Raw genomic sequence first — 27,426 nt, 5'->3', positions numbered from 1 at the left:
CTGTTCTGAAGACAATAATATAACACATATTTATTATACACATACATATATATGTTACATATTTATTACTATTCTTACAGCAGAGATCTTTTATTCTTTATTTCTTCATCATTAAGAATGATTTTATTCTATGACATCTTTGAAAGAAAATGTCAGTTTTATATAGAACCCCAATCACTGTGCTGTTAACATACATCCAAACAAAACGTGTTCTAGTTCTGTACAAAACCAGAAATTTGTTTTAAAGTGTGAGGAAAATGGCTCATTTGGTAGAATGCTTGCCTAATATGAATAAAGCCTAGGTTTCCATTTACAGTACCACATAAACCATACATAATAACCCTGCCACTCAGGAGTAGAGGAAGGACGAGCACAAGTTAACAGTCATTCTGATAACATAGCAAGTTCAAAGCTAGTACAGGCTACTTGAAACTCTGACTCAATACAAAACTCTTAAAAATAAAATTTTTACCTATTGGCATAGTGCTCAGCAATACCATTTTGAACAAACATGTACTATTCTACTATAAAATATGTGCAGACTGCCCATTGCCTCTCATGCAAGTTATGGAGACTGTGAACTACAGAAGATGTGATCATTGCTTGAAAGCACGTCATGAGAATGCAGTAGTTCACTGCTCAAAAAACAAGGTAAGATGATAAGGTCAGGATGCAGATAAAGAGCTTTGAAAATCATATTGTTCATCAAGTTTCCTTTAGGAGGACTATAGCTAACCTTTAATAGCTGAGAGAAATGAGGATTTATTTTACATGAGAATTTGAAATAGCTACCACATCATTATGTTAAATAACCTCCTCCCAATTTAGCTCTTATTTTGTTATAAGAAAAAATGTAGTAACAGAGACCTACCATTTAAAAACCTATGCTTCTTTTTGAAATTTTTCCATTTATTTATTTATTTATTTATTTATTTATTTATTTATTTATTTATTTATATTCCAGATTTTATTGTCCCCCCCCCCCGTCTACCCTCCAATTGTTCCATATCCCATACCTCCTCCCCACACCCCTGTCTCCACAAGGATGTTCCTATCACCCACCACCTACCTCCCACCCAGTGAACCTCTAAACTCTCTGGGGCCTCCAGTCTCTTGAGGGTTAGGTGCATCTTCTCTGACTGAACCCAGATCCAGCAATCTTCTGTTGTAAATACATTAAAGGCCTCATGTCAGCTGGTGTATCTGGCCTTGTGGGTGGGCCAGTTTTTGAGAGATCTTGGGGGTCCAGGTTAATTAGGACTGCTTGTTCTTCCTGTGGGAGGTCGCCCTCCTCCTTGAGAGAAAGGAGATTAGGGTAACTCTCCAGTATTCACCAGAGACCTGGGTTGTGATAGAATCTTAGAACTCAAAGGAAGGGACCTTAGATAAAATGCCTGACATTAGGGAGAGGGAACTTATAGAGCCCACCTCCAGCAGGAATAAATGGTATCAAGTGAGGGAGGAGTTGCCATACCGCAGTCAAAACTCTGACCCATAAATTTTCCTGTCTGAAAGAACTGCAGGTATGGAAATGGAGAGGAACCTGAGGAAAAGAAGGTCCAGCAACAGGCCCAAAGTGGGATCCAGCTGAAGGAGAAGTCCACTTCCTGAAACTATTACTGAGGCTATGGAGTACTCACAAAAAGGGACTTATGATTGCACTCCAGAAGACCCATCGTGCAGCTGAAAGAGTCAGATGCAGATATTTGCACCCAAACAATGGACAGAAACTGCTGACCCCTGCGGTTGAATTAGGGAAAGGCTGGAAACCTATGTTTCTTTAACAAGTCCACTGAGTATTTAAAAACTTGTGTTACTGACCTGTTATTTTGGAAGTCCTATTCCTGAAAGAATGTATGCAGAAACTGGACACACTGACCATTTCAAATACCAACATGATAGCAAGACTTTTCCTCACCTAAGTTCTGAAAGACACAAGATTCTGGCTAAAATGTAATCTAATCTGACTTTCACACAGGGGGTCAGTATACCAGAAATCAGCAATCTGTTTTTATACCATTGCTGATGCATTATTTTCCTAAGGGAAACTATGAAACGAGTAATTTAAACTGTGACCCTTGCTTGACTGCATATAACTCTGGTCTAACTACATATGATGCACTTGGCATTGCCTCCTGTCTGGTCTCTACTGAAGAGATGCTGTCCCTAATTTATGAATCAAAATTGTTATCAAATCATACCATGGTTTCTCACATACCAAACTCTCAGACTGCTACACAGGTTTCATGTTTAGTGTTCATTGAACTCTGTGCTTATAAAGAGCTAACTCTGATGTATTAGAAAGTACTAATTGAATGGAATTCATTGAATGGAAGGATTCATGTGAGTAACAGTTTTACAAGGAAACACTATGACTGAACCACTGAAAGAATGCTAGGGAGAATCAATTGGCTATATAGCTCCTCACATCATGGGTGATTAGAAAGGCAAACAGTAGGAGCCATTGTTCTGAGAGAATCTATAAGTAGTCATCATTAATAACAAGATACAGGATCCTCTGCATTAGAGGAAGGAAGCCAGGGGAAACTTCTGATCCTGCTTTACTTTCATGCTTACTTTCAGAATGAAGTAAGGAGTCCTTTTAGATACTCCTCTTGTACAGCAAAGACTCTTGTAGGTAGGAAAAAGAGATTTGTTTGAATCAAACCTCAGGTAAATATATTGTGATGGTTAATGTAGACAGCATGAGAAGATCTAGAATATATCCCTAGAATGTATATAAGCCAGATAGGGTCTATCAATAAGTAATTTCATAGAATGGATCTGTTGAGATGAGTATATTCACTGCAAATGATGATGGCACCATTTTATGGGCTTCCAGACTGAATAAAAGGAGCGCTAGGTTGGGGACCAGCATACCTGCACTTTTACTTCCTTACTATAAGATGCATTGTTACCAGCTACCTGAAACCATACTGCCATGTCTCTTCAACTCACATGGCCTTGTCTTTCAAATAATGGTCTGGAATAACCCCCTTATGCTGCTGCTGTTGTATGTTTTGTCACAGAAACAGGAAAAGAAACCAGTCAAATGGATAACCACAGTTGATGTGTATAATGTATCCTAAGTGTAGACTAAAGATGATGTGTACAAGTTAGTCACTGTGGCTTTGTGGTGAATTTATAAAGGCTATGTATATGAGTACGTGTATGTATATATATATATATATATATATATATATATATATATATATATATATGTATATGTATGTGTATATGTATATGAGGTAAACTTTGAGGTATATATATATATATATATATATATATATATATATATATATATATATATATACATTTGCAAAATGCATATATATGAAAGGGGATACTATTACAATTCTGTTTTTATTCCTTAACAACTTTGCTTCCTATGAGCAGTGTAAATGTAGATCAAATTAAGATGTGCCCACAGTATGGTAATTCCATCTTGAAAAGTTTGGCCACAACCTAAGAAAGATATAAATAGGGAGAGTACTCCATAGCCTCTTCTTTAAATTGATTCTCTACTCTGAGTGTGACTATGCACTTACTGCATGAGCTATTTGGAAGGATCAGGAGGTGTGTCCTTGTTGGACAAATGTATCACTAGTGGTGGGCTTTGAGGTTTCAAAACCCAGTAACATGTTCAATTATCTTTCTTGGTTCATGCTTGTGAATCAAATGTAAGTACTTACCTACTGCCACAGCACTCTGACTGCTTGTCTACTACCATGTTCCCTGCCATAACAGTCATGGACTCATCCTTTGGATTTATAAGCAAACCCAAATAATCTCTTTGTGTATATGTTGTCATAGTTATGTGTCTTTGCAGCAATAGAAGTGACTAAGGCATATAGCAATACAAATATCTCACACAATGATTCTTAACCAACCACAATGTCACTGTGAAAAGGCATAAGTAAGGATGTGTGAAAAACTAATGTGGACCATAGGACTAGGCAAAGTTCAGGCACCTTTACAACTTGCTGATGATTAGGATAGCCTGTCATAGAGCACAGAGAAATGGATCAATTTCAAAATTACATGTTTAGCTAGTATGGCCAAAGCAAATTACATTTACCAGAAATTGTGCTTCTTGTGCAGCAATAATAAAAATGAAGGGCTGCCACAGTTGTTTTGCTTATAGAATCAATGCAAACATAGTTGATTGACCGGAAACAAAATCAGTTTTTTCTGATCCCAGTATAAATGAACATTGAGTATTAACTTACAAGTCTTCATTTTGTCTGTGATATTAAAACAGCATTCTATCTCTTATCCTTTCATTCAAGATATGAGGTTATATCCCATTCAGATAGGCAAAGTTTACCTCATTTCATAATAACCAAATGTACAAAGGTGTCCTGATTCACAAGTTATTTTAGTCCAAAACAAATAGTTCAAATTTTATTCATTCCCTAAAATCAGATAAGTGTCAGGTCAACACATAATTTTATTATTAATAAATCAGCAAACAGAAATCCTCTGACAATATTTAATAGTGATGACTTCTGTACTGCCCAGGGACTGATTCAAGCAGAATTATTTTCTCTGATGGATGTCACTGCCATCAAGTAACATCTGTTTGTTAATAAGCATCTGCCTTGGAATTAGCTTAGATAATGCAGGAATTTGGAGAACATGGTCCAGGGGTTAGAAATAGACTGCGTGTCCACATTTCTGGGCTTGAGTCCCAAGTTTTTCACTAAAACGTCAAGCTGCCATGGAATGGAGTTGATATGAGAGCCAAACAATCTTGCACTGAGGATGAAGATGGTTGCAAAAGGGGAGAAGAAAAGTTCAACCAGTTTGGCATATCACAAAGATCAACCATTGCTTTCTCTTGAATTATTTGCTTATCCACTAATTGTAGAGAATGAATTCTGTGGTTTATGAACTACATCATGATCTATTATCCAAAATGCTCCCCAAAATGGATGTTGTTATTTTTATATGCAAGAATTATGAGAGTGTCATAAGCATAAGAATAGGGCAAAGTGTTCATGTGTCAACTGTACACATTCCAGAAACTCCTAACACCATTAAAGTTCAGATGTGGCAGCTCTCCATTAACAAAATTCAAGTGTTCTGGAATACTCAAGTTCTTTGCCTTGAGTAAGAAGACCCATTGATTATAAAGTTATATAAACCTCTTCACTTGAACCATTTTCTCATTATGTAATTGATAATGATAGCACAACAAGATCAGTGAACTGTCAATATTCCATGTTTTGAAAAATTAAATAAAATCATTTGTGCTAGTGGATTTAGTTTTGATCTTCGACACTAAGTAGTAATGTAAAGAAATATTTCAAAATACTAGAGAACTTGAAATTACTTTTTAAGCAAAATCTGATTTGCAGTTAGTAAGGAAAAATCCAATAATAATGAAAATTAATTGACATTAAAAATTAAATAATACAATTATTCATACAATAATATAAATTTCAAAGCCAGATGGTAAAACTAAAATTTTGATTGTTTACATAGTGATATTCAAATAATTGATAATAGAGGCATATAGTAGTTATTATAATAGATAATATGTACCAATAAATTGGTAAATGTCTAAGTAAACGTTCCTAATGATACTTATTAAAACTTGTATTTTTCCTCTAGTGTCATGATATCTATATAAGGAAGTCCTGGTGTTTTAAAACGCTGTATAGAACACAAGCTTCCTACTTACACTGCACCTTGGTTATTTATTATATGCATTCATTTTGATGTCACTGGAAAATGTTTCATTATACTTTGTACTGATAGTTCAATTTTTATCACCCTACCTTGTTGCCTTCTGTATGCATGCCAGATGTATGCCTTCTGTAAGCAAATTTGCAAGTGGATATAAACATTCTTATGCCCATTCACACTTTACTTTCAACCTTTCCTTTCAGTTATTACACATACAATTTTATGTGCATGTAAATTTGTTTACTCACAAGGTAGAGAAAGCATTTTCTCTTGATCTTTCTCAGATTGACTTAACTCAATTGGCATGACGATCAGCAGCCAGCCCTATTCTTCTTCAAAAGATGTAACTTTATTCTTCATAGATGAAAAATGTTCCATTGTATTTATAAACCATATTTTGGATTATGTTTCTTATGCTGAACCTTTGTAAGGTTTACAAGGAATAAAGGCATTCTTGAATTAACACCTTCTGTGTAAGTCTAGCAATAAGTGGATGACTCTTAATAAAATATATTTTGGGACATGATTTTTTCTCAGGTATGTTACTCCTGTTAATTGTGGTATATTTCTCCATATTTATGTAGTTTTAGTTGCTTGTAGTCAGTAACATTTCCTGACTGCAATGGCAAGACTAGTAGAATGGAAAAGGAAGGAGATGGCCTGGCAAAATAATTGGACTATAAAGATGGAAACCAGAAAAAGACTAAATGATGGTTCTGGACAGAATGTAGAGATGTTAAGGGGAATGGATGGCTTAGGATGTAAATAATGATTTGTCAAAATAAAATCTATGAGAAATCTTGATTTTGACTATCCCTTTATTACTACAGATCTCCTGAGCTTCAGGAAGTTACTTTCAGTGGTAAGTTAATTTTGACCAGCACTCTGTAAGGAATGAGCTATTCTGAGAATATCACTGACACACTTTCTATGAGGACTTATAAGGAAGCCATGTCATAAGGTAGAGTCCAAGATGACGTGAGCACAGAACCAAAGTTAGACTAGAGCCTTAGAAATTTTATCCCTTTGGTTAGAAAAGCATCTTAAAACATTTGTTCAAGACAAAGAGATTTGAGCAAAATTTTCTTACACAATGGAATTATTTCTTGGAGAACCTGAAGACACCCTTATCTAAAGCTCTTTAAATACAACTTCTTCTAGACACAACAACCCTCTCATATCTTCAAGTGTTGCATACTCTCACATCCTTCACCTCTCTCTTCAAATAGTTAAATATTTCATATTTCTCTTTTTAGTTCAATACGTTCCAGAGTAGCAATCAATTTGTGGAAGAACAAAAATGATGACGAGAAAAGATAAAAAAAAGTATAGGAGGGAAGGGAGGCTGGCTAGATGGCTCAGTAGGTAAGTACAAATACTGTTTTTGCAGGCTCATTTCCCACAATTCACCTCATAACAGTAGGCTCACAATAGCTAGTAACTCCAGCTACAGGAATCTGATATATGCTTCTGGACTCTGTGGGCATTGGTCTCACTCATCTGTACAAGTACACATATATACACATAGCTTAAAATTAAAAAAGAAAGGAAGAAAATAACTTATAGCATGAGAAAATAGAAATAATATGAGAATTGGATTTAAGCAAACATCTTCAAATTAGTCATCATAGCCATCACAAAGCATTCTGAAATCATTAGTTTTCTCATGTTTAGGAGGAACTTCTTTGAGTCTATTATGAACTCTGTTAAATTTCCCATATTCCATTCTCTATAAGCTTACCCTACCCAATCTTCACATTCTTTCACTCAAGTGTCATTTTCAAAGTCACTGATGATCTCCTGGCCACAAAATATTATGATCCATTCTTGTACTTGCAAAAGTTTGACCTTCAGCTAATAATTCCTAATTCCTAAGAACACTATTTCTTTGGATTCTGTTTAGTTCATATTGCTGGAGCTGTCACCCATTCTAGAGTTTGAAATATTTTAGTTGGCTGTGTCTCTGAGCATCCTCTAGGCTGAAGTGATCACATGCCATTTCCCAAAATTATATAGCACTGACATACTGACAGATCTCAAATTCTGATCTCCATTGCAGAGATATGATGCTACTATAATTTTATGCCCAACTGCCTGTACAGTAATGGCATCTGGATATAATTCAAACATGCCAAGATTTACATATTTTTAATATGCATAGAGCTTAGATTTCAACTTAGCTACATCTGGTCCTCAATTACCCTCTTAACCCTTAGTAAAGAGTAATGAATATGCTGTCTGCTGATGGTTGGTGTTAGAAGCAAGAACAATGAAGAAGATGGTAGAAAAACTGATTAATGAGCATTAAATATTTACTCACTTCCTGGGTAGTAATTCCCGACTTCTAGAAAACTAAAATGAAGCTTGATAAATTTTTCTTTATATCTAATCCTATTAATTTGAGCATGGGGAGAATAACAATAATGAATTTAGAGTCATCTTTCCTGCCTTCTCAACATTACATTTTTGGCCTTAACCAACACAAAATCTAAAAGCAATCTTAAACCATATGACAATGCCTGGAAAATATATTTCATCAGCAGTACAGTGTTTTCTTGTTTCTTATGTTAATATATAATTTTTATAATCAAGGAGAAAATATTCACTTTTGATCTCCCAGTGCAACAGAACCAACTTCTTCCTAATTTTATGGTTCAAAGCCTGTACCCATTACCTTTCTATTTTATTCTTCATCTTTCTCACACTCACATTTAAAAAGAATCTATGAAAGTCTGCTTTGTGTATTGAAATATAAACAAGCTCTTCAATCTATGAGCAGAATTAGTTTAAGATTCAATTTAGAAACATAATTACACTAGGTCTTGCTTTAACAAGCACTGACAAGAAGAAAATCACTATCACCACAATTTTAAATCTAGAGTTAAAATTATAAATTTTCTTATCTATTATAAATTTACAGCTAAAATAACCTGATGACAGAGGTAATAGGCACTTTCCTATCCAGAAAGCACCTAATACAACTTGCGGCAATTCAAAAGCCCAGTAAAGGAGATCCATGGAAGGGTTTGAAAGAAAAGCCATTTAGTTTCATGGCTTCTTTCTTTCTTTCTTTCTTTCTTTCTTTCTTTCTTTCTTTCTTTCTTTCTTTCTTTCTTTCTTTCTTTCTTTCTTTCTGAAACAAAACGAGGAACCCAAGACCTTCTGGGCTAAACAAACACTCTACCTCTCTACTTACCCAGATTTTTTTTTATCTTAGTCTGAAACAGTATTTCATTAAGCTGCTTCACATAGCTTTGAAGTAATTAGTTTAGGCTAATCTCAGATTAAATATCCTCACATTTCAGCCTTCTACTAGCTGGGATTACAGACTTGATCTACCATACCCAGAAATTCATAGATTTGGAAGATTAACATTTTACTCCATGAACAAATGCATAGTTAGTAACTAATATTTCTATTGGCTCTTACAAGCTCTTGACAGCACCCAATCTGAACAGACACAAAGTGATATCTGCTTTACCACCATCACTGATTTAATATCTGACTGACTACACTGCAGGACACACATTTTTTGATATCAAAACAATGACTAGATTACATATTCTGCCTCACATGTATGAATCAGTGACAGGAACGTGACACAGAGCTGGAGGGAGGAAACATTAGAAAAATATTACTAATGAAAGAGGTTTTGGGAAGGGGTTGTTCCATTCAGAAGATACTGCTTGGGTAAAAGCCCAGGGTTAAGCAACATATGGTGTGAGGAAACTGACTTCTTCTGGGAACATCTGGTGCAAAAGCAAGTAGCTAAATGATCAAAAGAATGGGAAGAAAGAAAGTAAGATGGCTAAAGCAGTGCTGGACTTTCAGACCTTCCTACACTTGTCTACATGATTAAGTACTCTGGGTGAAGAGACCCAAAGCCAGACACAGCAAGATATTATTTTGAGGAGGGAGTAAGGGAAGGATTAATGGAGGGAAGGAGGAAGACACAGAGAGAAAGGAAGAGAGAAAGACACACACACACACACACACACACACACACACACACACACAGAGAGAGAGAGAGAGAGAGAGAGAGAGAGAGAGAGAGAGAGAGAGAGAGAGAGACAGAGAGAGAATATTTTATTTTGGAGGTCCTCATCTGGTCTTTCCCCTTGGAGATCAGAGAACTCCATGGAAGAGCTAGAGTGAAGATCTTAGGACTTAGATGGAATGTGAAGCACCAGGAAAACAAGGCCCATTGAATCAACTAAGCAGGGCTCACATGGGCTCACATGGGCTCACATGGGCTCACATGGGCTCACAGAGACTGCAATGTTCATGGGTACATGATAAGGGTGTTAGCTTGGTGGTTCTGTGGGACTGCAAACAGTGGAATCTGGTGTATCCCTGACTCTTTTGTCTGCTCTTTCACTTCTATTGTGCCAATGCCTAGCCTTGAGATAGCAGATTTTGCTTTGCCTTATTGGACCTTGTTTTGTCCTGTTTGGACTGAGGTCTGGAAGTGAAAGAGGGGGAATGGATTGTAAGAGAGAGAAGGTGGAAGGGAGTTAGGAGGAGTGAAAGGAGGTGAAACTGGGCAGGATGTATTGTATGAGAGAAGACTCTATTTAAAAAAACCCTCTGCTTATCAAAGAACTTTAGTTCTGTATTTCCAGTCTTCATGGTGATTCAAATTATGGACAAGCAAGTATTGTGTTAGACTCTCCTCTTTTCCACCATTCTACAAACAGAACTATTAATGACAAGCTCTACAAGCCTAGTTCTGCTTCAAACTCCCTTCCTTTCATGGTCTTCATTCAGAAATACCAAAATGTGGAAACTTTCATTCTTATGCCAGCATGCATCTCTCTGTCAATTTTATTTCTCAACTAGTCTTACTTCTCCGTGTATCACAAAGAAAGTTTGTCTTTGTGACAACATGGAAAATTAGGAATAATTCATTTCTTCATTTCCATATTTCACAGAAAATTTGTTTATGTTCATGATAAAGAATTTGTAGATGGAGGACTACTGGGGTAAATTCCAGTATAAGAATGCAAGAGTATAAAAAATAGCATAACCTTTTTTTCCAAAATGTTAATTGAATTAAAACCAGTCCTACACATAAAACTGCCTTTTGATTCTCATTTTTAAGTATTAGTTTATTGTGGAACTTTTCAGTACTGATAACAACTCACCTTCATATTTCTGTACACCTGAAGTCATGTGATGTGGTAGAGGTAATGAGATCATTTGATTGAAATAACAGTCTTCATTAATATAGTCATGGATGTAAAGCTGCGAAAATCATGTTTCTCATCTACTTAGAAAGTTGGTGGTTTGAGCAATCATTTATAAACATTTAAGATAAAATGATTTCTTTTGAACAGGAGATAAAGAAAAAGAAAGGGAAAAACAACTTCTATTCTTAAAATTTCTCATTACCTACAGCATTTTATGTAATTATAAGACGTCTTCTCCAGGTATGCATTGGAATGTCAAAGAAAGATCTATCATGTTTTGTTCCACACATTTATAATTTCCTTTCTATCATTTGTTTTTACCAATCAAGATCCAATACTAATCTTGGATTGTTCATTAGTTCAAAAGAATGAATTTAGAGAACAGACAATCATCTCAAACTCCATTGGCCATGGTACAAGCACACAAGCATCATTAACCTGCTTTCTCAAAAGAAGCTGAGTTTACAGTACAAAATTGAAGGACTGCATGGAGCTGGATGGAGCTTGTTCCTAATGCAGCCCTTTCTGGGTTGCTGCCTGGATTTATAAAAGCAGACTCTTGCCACTTCAGTAAAATTGGACCTTAAAACTTTCCAGTGATTTCTTGAGTGCTTCCTATTGTTACTGAGAATTCCTTTCTTTTATACATTTTAACTTTTTAATTGAAGATTGTAAAATCTGTATATATTGTCTGCATTATTTATGAAGCTAAAACATTTTTGAACCATTGAAATAGTCAATGAAGCCTTAATAAAAATAAAAAATAGAAGAAAGCTATCTTGAGGACTGAAATTGCCCAGTGGATAAAGTACTTGATATTTAAGCATGAAGATGTGAATTTTAACTTCCAAGACCAATGTTAAGCCAAACATAGAAGTATACATTGTAAAAATAACAGTCACTCCTTATAGGGATATGGAAGACAAACCAGAAGACATCCTAGCAGCCTACAGGTCAGCTATACTGGCGTACACAGCTGTGAACAACAAAGTGATGGCACTGACATTGGAAATTGCCCTATATTTTCCACACACATGCCTCTGCAGTCACATATATGAATGTGCACAGATTTATGTATACATGTAAAATATAAGAAATTAAATTAAGAGGCAATACAGATAGAAGTAAGTTAGAATAATAGTGTAGTGCCATGTTTCATGGCACCTGTTCTGCCCTTCTAGTGCCTGATAAACTTATGACAGAAAGGTGTGTCACTATTTTCCTGAGAACTAACTTGTGAATGTTACACTTGGGTGGTTGGCTTCAAGGTTGAGGCTGTTTCTTTGCACACACTGAGCTGTAACGAAGTTTTTATGTTTTCCTATAATAGATATGGGAATGAGTTTTCTATTTAAAGAGAGTGGACACAAGCCAAGTAGCAAATAATAATCACCAGTCCAGAGCTAGTCAAATTCAGCCTCAGATGGCTCAGTAGAAGCATCCTGGCTATTGATCCGGTTACTACCCACAGCAATATATCTAATGTGAATACAGTAACCTAGGGTTGAGTGAATTTATACAGAGGAAATAAGCTCAATAAAAACTTACCTACACTGTATATGGAGATGGACATTATTTTTTAAACATGTAAATTGCATGAAAAATATTTTAATCTAAAGAAAATTGGCAAAGATGTTTATTACCAGGGCCTCATCTCTTAGTTAACCTTTGACAATGGTCCTTCCATTTATTTCATATCTTATAATATAATTTAAATATAGTGAACTTTCATGTTTTACCACCAATAATAGCCTCCCATCAGCAACTTCTATTCACCTTCTCATCAACAGATTTTACCTAGAAGCAAATATTCAGTGTTAAGTGTAGAGTTTAGAGGTACAATAACTCCCTAGCGTGTACAAGGATCTGGGTTCAAACTCCACCCCTCCTCACACACACATACACACACACACACACACACACACACACACACACAGAGAGAGAGAGAGAGAGAGAGAGAGAGAGAGAGAGAGGGAGGATAAAAATTTTGGGATTAGAATCTTAATATTTAGCACAGTTACACAAAAATTTTAAACATATCTAATAATGGATTCTTGATCCTAATTTGATATAATTCTTTAAAATACAACAACATGAACACAAATTTTATTAACTAATATACTTGACCTCTAGTTTTCCTCTTTTGTTTAGATTTAGTTATGCTGAATTTATTCAAAATACAATGAGTATAAATAGCATTATGTGCTCAGTTGTACATCAATTCTTTACCATCCAAGGATTATCCCAAAGAAGACAGAATAGAATGAATATAAGAATGGAGAAGGAGATGCCAGGTGGTAGTGGTACACACCTGTAATCCCAGCACTTGGGAGGCAGAGGCACAGAGGCAGGCAGATTTCTGAGTTCGAGGCCAGCCTGGTCTAACAGCCAGAGCTACACAGAGAAACTCTGTCTCAAAAAAAATAAAAAAACTATATATATATATATATGTTAAATGGCCATTTTGCCAAAAGCAATATACACATTCAACGCAATACCCATCAAAATCCCAACTCAATTCTTCATAAGAGTTAGAAAGAGCAATTCTCAAATTCATCTGGAATAACAAAAACCCAGGATAGCTAAAACTATTCTCAACGACAAAAGAAATTCTGGGGGAATCAGTATCCCTGACCTCAAGCAATACTACAGAGCAATAGTGTTAAAACCTGCATGGTATTGGTACAGTGACAGGCAGGCAGATCAATGGAACAGGATTGAAGATCCAGAAGTGAACCCACACACCTATGGCCACTTGATCCTCGACAAAGGGGCTGAAAACATCCAATGGCAAAAAGATAGCCTTTTCAACAAATGGTGCTGGTTCAACTGGAGGTCAGCATGCAGAACAATGCTAATTGATCCATTCTTGTCTCCTTGTACTAAGCTCAACTCCAAATGGATCAAGGACCTCCACATAAAGCCAGACACTCTGAAGCTAATAGAAAAGAAACTTGGGAAGACCCTTGAGGACATCAGTACAGGGCGAAAGTTCCAAAGACGGAACACCAATAGTTTATGCTCTAAGATCAAGAATTGACAAATGGGACCTCATAAAATTACAAAGTTTCTGTAAGGCAAAGGACACCATCAAAAGGACAAATCGGCAACCAACAAATTGGGAAAAGATCTTCACCAACCCTACATCAGATAGAGGGCTAATATCCAATATACACAAAGAACTCAAGAAGTTAGTCCCCAGAAAACCAATTAACCCTATTTAAAAAGTGGGGTACAGAGTTAAACAAAGAATTTTCACCTGAAGAACTTCGGATGGCGGAGAAGCATCTTAAAAAATGCTCAATTTCATTAGTCATTAGGGAAATGCAAATCAAAACAACCCTGAGATTTCACCTTACACCAGTCAGAATGACTAAGATAAAAAATTCAGACAACAGCAGGTGTTGGCAAGGATGTGGAGAACGAGGAACACTCCTCCACTGCTGGTGGGGTTGCAAATTGGTACAACCACTCTGGAAATCAGTCTGGCGCGTCCTCTGAAAACTGGGCACCTCACTTCCAGAAGATCCTGCTATACCACTCCTGGGCATATACCCAGAGGATTCCCCAACATATAATAAGGATACATGCTCCACTATGTTCATAGCAGCCCTATTTATAATAGCCAGAAGCTGGAAAGAACCTAGGTATCCCTCAACAGAAGAATGGATGCAAAAAATGTGGTATATCTACACAATGGAGTACTATTCAGCCATTAGAAACAATGAATTCATGAAATTCTTAGGCAAATGGATGGAGCTGGAGAACATCATACTAAGTGAAGTAACCCAGTCTCAAAGATCAATCATGGTATGCACTCACTAATTAGTGGATAGTAACCTAGAAAACTGGAATACCCAAAACATAATCCACACATCAAATGAGGTACAAGAAGAACGGAGGAGTGGGCTCGTGTTCTGGAAAGACTCAGTGTAGCAGTATAGGGCAAAACCAGAACAGGGAAGTAGGAAGGGGTGGGTGGGAGAACAGGGGGAAGGAAGGGCGCTTATGGGACTTTCAGGGAGTGGGGGGCCAGAAAAGGGGAAAACATTTGAAATGTAAATAAAAAATATATCGAATAAAAAAAAAGAATGGAGAAGGAGATTTGTGACATGCAGACTTCAGGACAGAATAATGGTGACTAAAACAATGTAACTACGATTACTTGCAGATCAAACTAGTCAAAATTCCACATGGCAGAAGAGACCTTGGATGTAGGAAGAGGAAAGCTTCTTTGAGGGGACCAAGGATCATGGAATTTCATTGCACATGGTGAGAATTTCTCCTGCCTGTCATCCCCGCACTCTCCAATCTTTAATAAATGCAGACAACCCTGTTTCATTATTTCTTCATTTTTCCTTCTGTTTCTGGATCCTACACTTTCTCCTAAGTTCTTAAACATTTCAGACATTTTAGGCAAAACCTTGAATTTAATTGTTTGGCCGTGGAGATAGTCTTTGCTGGAACATTCTTCTTCAGTGAGTTACCTGTAAATTGGGGTGTGATTTTTCCCATTTCTCAGCTATCAAGTTGTGGATATTTCCATATATGTGATCTACTGATGTTCTTTTATTTGCTTTTGAAATTAAAAGAACTTATTAAGATAAAATATTTTGCAGAATATATATGGGTGAGGACCTTATGACTCCACACCCACCAGAGGAGTTATTACAGTTAATAACTGATCTGGGAGGCTGTTGGATTGATTGTATTATGTGGATGACCACACACACATGTGAATACTGACAGCTCTATTAGTCAGTTACTGTTAGAAGAGAAAAGAGGACATTTGGTTGGAAGGGATATAGGATGGATGGGATTGGTGTATTGGGGGATGGTGGATAAAGATAATTGTAGATAAATCTGAACAAGAAACATTAAAATGATGCACAATAATTTTCAAAAATAGAAAATTGTCCTTTTTCTTTTCTTTTTTTATTCATTTTCTAATTTTCCTCTTTGCTAAAGAGAGAGATTAAAGAAAAAAGGACACGGAGTTGCATGAGTGGGGAAGTGGTGATGATTTGGGAGGAGATAAGAGAAGTAACTATAACTAGAATATATTGAATGAAAATATTTTCAATAAATTTTTAATTTTAATAATTGTATTAAAATTTAAAAACATGCATTGAGATACTAGAGCAGTGTTCCATATATAACTTGACTATACTGTCTATAACTGATCACCATTCTAGTTGCTATTTGAACTACTCATTGACAAATGCTGAACACAGGACTTCAAGAAGTAGCATCCAGGTTTCTCATATGGAACTGGGCATTGGTACATACATCCAAAGTTGCTATTTTGCAATGCTAGAATCATATCTAGAGCTTCACACATTCTAAATAAGTTTAAGTGCTGAATTCCACCCTGGCTTTGATTTTAAAATCTTCTTTACATCTAGAAAGGCCACCAACACTTTATAGAAAGAACATTGTAATAATTCTTCTCTTGCACTTGTGCCTAATACATATCTCTTTTACTGCAAGATAAGAGTGTTATGATGATGACAGGGACATCAGTATTTTTCTCTTACATGTAAATGGCTATCCTATAATGCATACTCAAGCTTTTCAGGGTCATGGGGCAATCATAATACCAGAACAAAGCTATAATGCTATCTCAGAGGGTCTATGGAAATCATGTTTCAATTAATGCTAACTCTAAATTACTATTGTAATGGAAAGTACTATCCAATAGTGATTGAACTTAAGATATTTAATTCACTCAACTAAAAGAAAATTGAACAATGGTGGTAAGGAGACATAGAATGGAGATAAAAATCTAAGTAAGCCACAGTGCTGTGTGTCCAGGAAAGCTACTGTAACTGTTGGAGTCTTGACTGCACTTACCATTCTTGAGTGCTAATACACCCCACATGGGGCCTTGTAGAATTTTCCACACTATTCCAAAGATTTCACAGCAGGGTTCCACTGGCCGAATAGGAAAATAGATCCCTTTGTGTAAATCTCAAAAACAAACAAACAAACAAAAAAACCAAACAAACTGACTTACATGCATTAAGTTGTTGAAATACAAAATAAATTAAGTCAATGAAGCCAGTAAACAGGTATGTTGTAAGCAATCAACCATTGTTAACACCTCTTTGCCTAGGCTGCCAATACCATAAAACTGGTCAATTGGCTAATTCCACTGCCTGTTTCTTGCGTCTGTTTGAATGGCAACTGCAGTTGCTGTGAGGGACAGTTCGGAATCCCTCATCACACTTATCTGTTGCAGTTGACTATCACTCACTAAGCTTCTGGCAGCAGTAACCAAAATAGCAATCTGCCATAGCTTCTGACCGCCAAGCCTTGATCATAGCAAGGACGTTGCTTGAAAATCAGTTTTCCTGAGTAAGCTCTGCTCTCCCTCAAACACAATGATGGTAAGTGCAATTGTAGCTAATTCACTTTCTGGATAAGACACTTAAATCTGAGCAAAGTGGAGGACATTTGGCTTGCCCTGCACTTCTCAAATGGCACTAGACATTTAAGTAATTCTTAGAACTCTGAAGCTTTTAGTTGCACAATCTGGTTATCAGTACAACTTGTTCTACATGCTTCTCTGAGGTTTCTAAAGAAACTGCTATTCTAATATACTCTTTTTCTTGCTGAAATGCATCTCTTGCTGAATGCATCTATTCCGTCAAACCTTCTGAAATTAAAGACTGGGACTCCCTCACAATTGATTTTTGTAAATATAGAGAAAAAAGACTTCCCGATCTTGAGGGTTATACTCGAATTTATTAGAGAGAGAAGAATAAACACCTTATTGTAAATTTATTGGTTTCAAAGTTACAACAGGACAGTCTTTTTTCTCAGAAAGTTACCATAGGGCTTCCCCTCCCTCCTTATCTGACCAAGACTGTTCAACAGAATTCTTCATATTTGAATCTACTCCACTATTTAAAATGAAGGATGCTTTCCCTGTTATACTTTTTCTCTTCATATAAAACTCTCATATTCTTCTTTTTCTTAGTTCATACATCAGGAGGTCATTAGAGGCAAGTACATAGCAAAGGAAGACTTCCCACCACCATTGGGTCTTTTCAGTCTTCTACCCCTGGCCCAAGACTTTCAGGTGCTATGACAGAGATGGAAAGGAGGGTGATTGCTAGATATATGTGGTCAATGCTTTTTTCTTATGTGTCAGAGCAGCAGTCTGCCATCAACTATTTCAAGACCCTGTGCCAACAGGGGCAATCTAACTGCTTTGAGAAGCTCATCCTTGTCAAATAGAATGATTTGTATCTGAAACCAAAGACACCATTTTTCTCAGGAAATACTGATGCCTTCCCAATTCAGGCCCTATTTGTTGGTTCCCAATTAATTACATAAGGAGTTAGAGCCAGAAACTGAAACTTAAGGCTCAAATATCTGTTTCTTTTTAGAAACGGTTAAGACATGAAACTACATTCATTACGGGTCTTAAACTTTTGTTTTTTGTTTTTCAAGACAGGGTTTCTCTGTGTAGCCCTGGCTGTCCTGGAACTAACTCTGTAGATCAGGTTGGCCTAAAACTCAGAAATCCGCCTGCCTCTGCCTCCCAAGTTCTGGGATTAAAGACATGTGGCACCACTACCAGGCTAGAGTTTTAAAAACAATGATTTTTCTCTTAAGAGCTGAGCATTTCAAACATTGCCAATGGTGTTTGGACTTCAGTCATACTTTTTTCTTCCTAGAATGCCCTGCACTGCTTCCCTTTGGACAACACTGTCTGTTCAGTTTCTATTGTCATTTTGGGGATAGTTAAACCTTCTCCCAGAAGCCTTGTTTGGAAATCTCTCAGTTTATTTTCTTTGCTTTCCTTCTTCAAATTTGTTTTTTAAAAGTCAAGATTTTTTTTTTTGGTGTCATGAATATAATTTTCAAACAGTACTTATAAATAAAGGCATTCTGACGTATAGTGTGTGATCATAAGACATGGGGTTTAGCTTCCTGGTCCAGTGTGATCATCTTAGAAAGTCAATGTGTGAGAAGAGAATGATGGTCACTTTAGCAAATCAGAATTAGAAACAGTTACATCGCACCAATTAGAACCTCGTGACTATACTAGTATTGTTAACATGTTAAAAAAAATAAATTGATGGGTCCCAATGGATTTCTCTGTAAATGTTCTTTGGATGGTGCCTGGCTACCTGAGTTGGATGGGTCCTTAGTGTGCTGGAAGAAGAGAACTGACTACTAACAATTACCTTTGCCCTCTATGCACATGTGCGTGCATGCACGTGCACACATACATCCAGCAAACAAAAATAAACAACAACATACACAATAATAAAATAAAATATTTAAGAATCATATTCTCTGTTGGGCACAATTCTGTATAAACAATATTGTTAAGTCAGCTACAATACGCTATCTTTTACAAACTTCATTTCTAATGAGAAAGGAAAGCTAGGGAAATGGAAATGAAGAAAGGTATAAAATTCTGTGACAGAGGTACACACGGGATGTTAAGAAACCCAGAAGAGAGACAGTCCTTCATTACCTGTGTTAATGAAGGTTGAAGACAAACAAAATATGAACATGCCTAAATTAAGCAGAGAAATTATTTAAATGATGTTAGACAATTCATTGAGCCACTAGGGAGGTTAGAGAACCAAAATCAGAATATTAGTAGACTCGGAGAGAAGCTAGGCTGCCAGAATCAAAGACTCAAATAAATAAAACAAAGCCACATCAGCAGTCTGCCTTAGTGCTGTTGTAGGTTCTGTTGAAATAGGAAGCCAGAGATTGAGTGAATGAAGCCAATTTATGCTGGGTTCAGCATCTACTGGTACAAACGGACATGGCTGCGCTAGCCAATGCTGGTGCCAATAAAATGGCCTTTCCACACTTCTTGGTAGCTGTATCCTTGAAGATTAATTCTCAGAGTGGCTATCCATGGTTCACAGAGCATAAGGTAACATAAGGCTAGGCACATGAATATTGGGCATTGTTAGCTTTAACATAATATGCAGGAAGTTCCCTTCTGAAAACATTGGCAAGCAATCATTTATCATTATCATATCCATGTAGATTTAAAAAGGTTGTATTGTTAATATATATCACTATCTACAACATGATCCTTAGGCTGAACAGATGGCTTTTCAGTTAAGAGTGCATGCTGTTCAAACCTGAAAATATATAAGTTCAAATTCCCTACATCCATGTAAAAAGCAAAGGATACTTATATCTCTTAATTTTTAGTTGTGAGCTTAGACTTTATCAGCTGAGCCATGTCTACAGACCATGGATGCTTATATATCAATTTACAATTAGTTTGTTCTTATTGTTTCTTTTCTACAATGGTGTTTATAAAATGTTTACAATACTTTCAATATTTACAAAGATTATTTCTCTTGTGAGGTATTTAATAGTTCTAAGTTAAATGTAGATATTAGGACAGTCATTATGGTGTAGACATTCAGTCTCAGCACCCAATAAACATATGTGAGTTTGAGACAAGTATTATCTACAGAAAGGGTTCCAGGCCAGTCAGAGCTACATAGTAAGATTCTGTCTAAACAAAGCAGAAAATATGGATATTATATTTTTAAAGATGTAAAGACACAATCATGACTTTTGTCACATTCTTCCACTGTAATGATAGGCTTCCAATGGGAATGTCAAGAGGGAACCTGTGACAAAGCAGATCTAGGTATAAATTTGCAAGGAGTTAGCCAAAAATTATAGGTTTGGAAGGGATTCATTTATTTTTTTCTGAAAAGCAAGATAAAGAAGTATAACTGTTCCTTCTTTTCTTAGTAAATCTTCATAAATTCTGACTGCATGCCTTCTACACACTAGGACTTAAGCTAGATGGCAGGGACACTGGTTTGACTTTGCCCTGATGATCAGAAACACAGCCAATGATCAAAGTGCTTCATCTAGGAAGGAATAGGAGGGCCGTGCTATAAATTGCCATAAGAGGGAGGGGGCTCCTTTTGGAAAGCACCTTCTGGACAAGGTCTAAGACCTGAGTTGTATTCTCAGAATCTAAGTAAAAAGGGAACATGGTGGCAAGGGAGGAGGTGGCCACAGGAGGCAGCCAGGGCTCACTGCCTAGTCTGCCTCTCTGATCAGGGAAAGCTTCAATTCCTAGTGAAAAAAAAAACTGTCAAAAAAGAAAGTGGGTTGCTCCACAAGAAAACACACACACACACACACACACACACACACACACACACACACACACACTTAGATGAGCTACCCAATACAGAGATATAAATAAGAATATAAAAATGCATGAGTAGATATTTCACATTCCCAAGGTCAAAATTCCTGAAGACTAAGTAACAGATAAATATAATGTCTAGCTCTGCACTTATGAACTCAAGAAGAACATTACAGAGAACAAATATTCAGAATGTAACAAGATTCAAAGAATTTAGAATTTACCTAATTAAGAATACTTTGTATTTACATTTTTAATGTTGCTAACTATGCTTAGATCATTTCTTGTTTTATCTGTTCTATTTCCAACCATTCCCTTGTGCTCACCCTCCATGCTATCATAAACAGTAACTGGTTTTCACTGAGTCTTTAAATGTAACCTCAGCTCTTTAGGTTATCACATTGGCCTGGATTTTTATTTTTTAACATAATGGGAATGAATTTTATCTTCTTTTTTAAATATTAGGCAAAATAAGAAAAAAAAAAAAAACACTGGTTGACACCACACGAGTAACCACTACAGGGCCATTTACACAAATGCGACTATTAAAAAAATCATTTAAATGAGATAATCATGCTAAAGTCCTTAAATCTCAGCATTGTTTAGTATCTATACTTATACAAGTCTTCCAGAACCACACATGAGAGAAAAGTTGTTGGTATTTATTTTGGCACTATAAAAATAAAGATACCTAATCTCCCATATGAAAAGGCCCCTATTGATGCTCCTGAAATGGCTATGGTTAAGAGAGCCAGGCGTGGTGGCGCACACCTGTAATCCTAGCACTTGGGAGGCAGAGGCAGGCGGATTTCTGTGTTCGAGACCAGCCTGGTCTACAGAGTGAGTTCCAGGACATCCAGGGCTACACAGAGAAACCCTGTCTCATAAAACCAAAAGAGAGAGAGAGAGAGAGAGAGAGAGAGAGAGAGAGAGAGAACTGGCAGCTCTTCCAAAGGGCCAGCCTTTGATTCAAATTCCCCATATGAAAGCTCACAACAGTGTGTAACTCCAGTCTCCAGAGATCTCATATGCTCTTCTAGCCTCCTAGGGCACTAGACACATGTTTTGCATATATACATGCTGGCAAAATCAATATAAACATATAAATTAAATTCATAAACAAACAAATAGTAAATAGTAATTTAAAGGTACTGGCTTAAATGTGGCTTTTGTCTCAAAGAAATATCTTCATCTGTTTTACCAAGGACTGATGTTGGGGAGCTCAACCTTGTTTTGCCACTGTTAACACATCAGAATATACTTCTCGGCTAGAGTACCCTCTGATTTAGGATTAAGGATACCTTAAGTTTCAAGGTAAAAGGATTCTAAAATGGTATATGTATTTATAAAGAAGCATGGCAATCCTCAGAACCAAACTGGTTAAAAGTAATGGAAGTTACTTCTTCCAGATTGGAGCCAGTATATTTGAAACGTAATCAATTCATCACACTCATTCACACATTGCACACGTGTGTCTTTGTGTGTGTGTGTGACTCTAGCTAATTTATTTTTCTCTTCCTTATATAGTAAAAATGTAGTAAGAGAAACAACTCCATGGTTAACATTATTTGCAATTATGACTGAAATCAGACTATTCCAGTCAGTTCAAATCTTTAAATTCAAATAATAAATATTTATGGGGAATCAAAGTGGCACACTAATAATTAGGTGTTTCTAGGTATTATCTGCTTTCCAATACAGCATCTCATTCATTATACAACCCCAGTGAAGCAGGCTTTATAAATCTCATTCTCTTTATGTTAAAATTGAGGAGTAAAATGGTGAATCATGTATCAAATGTTTACAGTACCAAAGTAGGACTGTTCATCACTCAATTCCAGGTCTTTTGACACCATATGAGTGGCTTGCTCATTTCTTTGACATAACACATCATTTGTACACATATGTGTCTTAGGTCCTGTTTACAAATCATGTCCTAAAGTCAGGAGTTGAAAATAGAAAGAATATTTGATGCTAGTCTAGAAAATTTGTTCAAATTCTCTAACAAGTATGCTCTACAAAATTACTCTGCAAAAAGAGAATATGTGGTAGTTTCCTGTAATCCCAATGCTAACACAGAAAGAAATCTGATGATATGCAGATAACTAGACACTAGACTGTCAGGGATTGCCAAGTTCTAGGTTAAGCAAGAGGCTTTTCCTTAATAAATAAAGTGAGGTATAATCAAGAAAGAGATCCATTGTAAACTCTGAGGACACACATATGCACACATTCTTCGAGAGACAGAGACAGAGACAGAGACAGAGAGACACAAGGACAGAAAGAGAGTGACAGAGAGACAAAGAGACAGACAAAGAGACAGAGAGGCAGAGACAGAGATAGAGAGACAGAGACAGGATGATAGCTAACTCCCAAATATGTGCTTACATATGCAAATGCACATATGTGTATGCATGCATATCACATACAGGTGAATACATATACACACAAATAAATAAAATGTCCTCATAGGAAAGAAATGATATTTAACATCATTTTCCATAAATCATAGTGCATGCACTTTCTTCAGACTTTATAAACAGTAAACTCTCCCTCTGTCTCTGCTATTTTTCTCCTTGCTTATGAGAGGGTACCTATGAAGCACATAATCATAGTTATGGTTATTAACTATACATGTGACAAAGCACAAGTGACTTGTATCCATTATCTGAATGTTTTAATAGGTAGAACTAATCAGTGACATGTCACTTGAATATCCCATATCTTCTCCTATGTCTGCAGCATAATTCTCATCCCCAGGAAGCATGGTCTCAGGTTAAAAGATTTCATTTTAAATGACTGTCGCTGACAAAATCTTGTTTCTGAGTTGAGCATCTCAACATGTGGTTATCTAAATGCATAATCTTTAAAATGCATACAATATTACAAAGGTCATTTCTTTTTGCTTTACATAACAAATTCTAATGTCATATCTTGGGGATTCAACCAAAGACACCAGGAATAGCAACCATATAATTTTCTCACTGAAACCTGTCTACAGAACATTTATCTTGATTCCAAAGCAAGAAAAGCTTACTTTTTCTAAATATTCAATGTGATGGTTATCATAAAAGTGCTGAGATTTTATCGGAGATTGATAAGCATTTTCACTGTTAAATTCAAGACTATTTTGTAGTGATTAAATATTTCAAGATGGTGACCAGGCATTATTTTAGAGCTACTAATTTACATGTAAATTCTCTTTATCTTGCCTAATTTACTTACTTTCAGCCAGATAGTTTCAGATATTTCTTTATGTCAACTAAAGTTTGATCAAAGCACTATTGTAAGAGACAGAGAAAGGAATAATCATTACAATGACTAGGTATTTCTTTGCATAGTCATGAAACCTGCTGCTAATGAATTCTACATATTACAGTCTTCCATAAGGAAAGAGTTAAAATTTCCCAACAGATCAGAAGGTTTCTAACTCAATGACACTGGGCATTTTCCTTCTGAGGGCCACAGCAGTTAGAGCTACAGTAGGGAATGAGACACACATGCTCTGTAGTAAGAGTCTTGGAAATATCATCACAGCTAGAAACACCAGGCAAAGCCAACACAACAAAGGGAAGTTCACATTTCTACTTGAACATGAAAATGATATTTAAGATGACACCTGATAGTGATTTATAAGTATCAGCCAGGGATACTTATAAACAGAAGTATCTATCTCAGTCAGATGACAAAAGGTAAGAAGGACCCAGACAGCCAGTGACACTTAAAATCACTCCATGTGCTAATGCTGTGAGTTAAAAAAAGATGGTAGATTCACCTAACTCTTCCATAGAAATTTCTGACCTCAGTCTAATAGTTAGCTGTAAGTATCATCTGTTTCAGTCAGCTGCTAGTAGAGCCTCTCAGAGGGTAGTCTTATTAGGCTCCTGTTACTTATGCTAATCAGTTTAATGACTACCAATGGGAGGGATCCCAAGTTGGGCCAGTCACTGGATGGCCTTTGCCTTAGACTGCTCCATTTTTGTCCCATAGACTAAGCCACCAACAAAATAGAATACATGGACTGGTCTGAGGCCCTCCCAGGCACATGTGTAGCTGAGTACTGCCTTATCTGGCTTCAGTGGGAGAGGATGTACCTAATTCTGTAGAAACTTGATGCCTTAAGGATGAGGGGTGTACTATGGGGAGGTGGTAGGGGAGCATCCTCTCAGAGGTAAAGTGGGGGAGAATGGGGTGAAGGACTCTGGGTGGGATGGCAAAAATATAAAGCATATAATGATAACATGATAAAATTAAATTTAAAAAATGAGATTATTAAAGAAGCTTCTCTCCACAGTCATGGATAGGTCTATCAGCCATATCCCTTGGGTATGTCTATAGTAAAGGGTGACGTTCAAGGCTCTGTCATCAAGATAAATGGCACTTTTATTTATGAAATGGACCTTCTCCTCTTTGGGTTTATTGCTGATTCACAGCACCAGTCAGCAGCCATTTTAGTTGAATAAAATTATTATAATAAAATGGACTGTTTGCCTTAGCCTAATAACTTTATAGGACCACTCAGGATGTGGACCAGTAGAATTCTAGCATTTAAAAGACAAAGATAGGGAGATCAGAAGTTCATCCTCAGCTAATTACTGAGGTCAATGACAACCTGGGCTATATAAGACCCTGTCGAGGGTAGGAGGTGGGGTGGGAAGGAAGAAAAAAACCAACATAAAATAACCACAAAAGAATTCCCAAATCATTATATGTGTATATAAGACAAGACAGTTAGCCAACTACCAAAGCCTTTTCCTTCAAATTTTAGCTAAATAAATAAACTTAAATCTGTTCTAAGTAAGTGTTGCTAAATAGAATCAACTCTCTGAAGGGATCACGGGTTATAGCTCTATGTGTCGAAATACATTCTACCTAGGCAGTTTTATTTGTTTGGGCCAAGTAATTCAGAAGCATCAAGATACTCTTATAAAAGCAGGATGGTAGGGTGGTTGGGGATTGTAGCATATATCCTGTGCTTTACATTCTAGTGTCCACTTATAACTGAGTAGATGCCATGTGTGTCTTTCAGGGTCTGGGTAACCTCACTCAGGATGATATTTTCAAGTTCTACCTGTTTGTCTTCAAATTGCATGTTGTCTTTGTTTTTAATAGCTAAGTAGTAGTCCATTGCATACATGCACCACATCTAATTGTTGGTTGAGTGACACCTAGGTTGTGCCAAATTTCTTGCAATTATGAATACATCATCTATGAACAGAGTTGAACAAGTGCTCTTTTGATATAGTGGATCATATTTTCAGTATATGCCCAGAAGTTGTATAGCTGGGTCTTGAGGTAGAGCTATTCTTGCTACAATTCACAAACCCAAGGACACTAAATAATAAGGGGGGACCAAGGGAAGATGCTTGAATTTTACTCAGAAAGAGAGATAAAATAAACATCGGAGGTAAATGGAGGATGGGAACTGGGTAGGTAAGGGGTTGAGAAGGGAAACTGGGTGTACTGCCTGGTTTTGTGAGTCAACTTGACATAGTCTGGAGTTATTACAGAGAAAGGAGCTTCTATTGGGAAGTGCCCCCATGAGATCCAGCTGTGGGGCATTTTCTCAATTAGTGATGGGAGGCCTTGTGGGTGGTACCATCCCTGGGCTGGTAGTCTTGAGTTCTATAAGAGAGCAGACTGAGTAAGTAAACCAGGGGAAGAAAGCCAGTAAGAAACATCCCTCAATGGTCTCTGCATCAGCTCCTGCTTCCTGACCTGCTTGAGTTCCAGTCCTAACTTTCTTTGATAATCAACAGCATTGTGGAAGGTGTGAGCTGAATAAACTCTTTCCTCCCCAACTTGCTTCTTGGTCATAATGTTTGTGCAGGAATAGAAACCCTGACTAAGACACTGGAGTAGGGATCAGGTAGGCTGTGAAAGAGGGTTGGGGGAGAGAAAAATAATTAGTGGGGTGACCATCTCTGATACAAGCTGGAGATGTGGAATGGGGAAGGATATGGGCTATTTATAGTAGTGACCCTATCTAAAACACTTAACAGCTGTGGCCTAAAACTGAAGTGTCTACCTCTTATAGGCCGGCAGGATTTCTAGTCAAGGAAGGGAGACACCAATCAATCCACAAAACTCCAAATTTGTCTGACCTACAAGATGGGCAGGGATAAAGATGAAGCAGAGGATGGGAGGATGGACAGCCAATTACTGGCCCAACTTGAGACCCATCCCACAGGAGAGAGCCAACCCCTGACACTATAAATAATTTTCTGTTATCCTTGCAGACAGGAACTTAACATAAGCATCTTCTGATGGTCTTCATCTAGCAGTTCATGGAAATAGATGCAAATATCCACAACCAAACATTAGGCTGAGCTCAGTGAGTCTTATGGAAGAGTGGGAGGTAGGATTGGGGGAGTCAGATGGTTC

General features: G+C 36.8%; 1 protein-coding gene across 1 annotated transcript in view; it reads right to left on the bottom strand.

Annotated features, from left to right (window-relative positions):
- Grm7 (glutamate metabotropic receptor 7) overlaps nt 1-27,426 on the bottom strand; it is an 897,218-nt gene that overhangs the window by 601,262 nt on the left and 268,530 nt on the right. The gene's annotated exons all lie outside the window — the stretch shown is intronic.

The sequence above is a fragment of the Apodemus sylvaticus genome, chromosome 2 (assembly GCF_947179515.1).
Source record: "Apodemus sylvaticus chromosome 2, mApoSyl1.1, whole genome shotgun sequence".
Classification (NCBI taxonomy): domain Eukaryota; kingdom Metazoa; phylum Chordata; class Mammalia; order Rodentia; family Muridae; genus Apodemus; species Apodemus sylvaticus.
The sequence above is the reverse complement of the archived record's forward strand: the minus strand, read 5'-3'. Positions and strand labels throughout refer to the sequence as shown.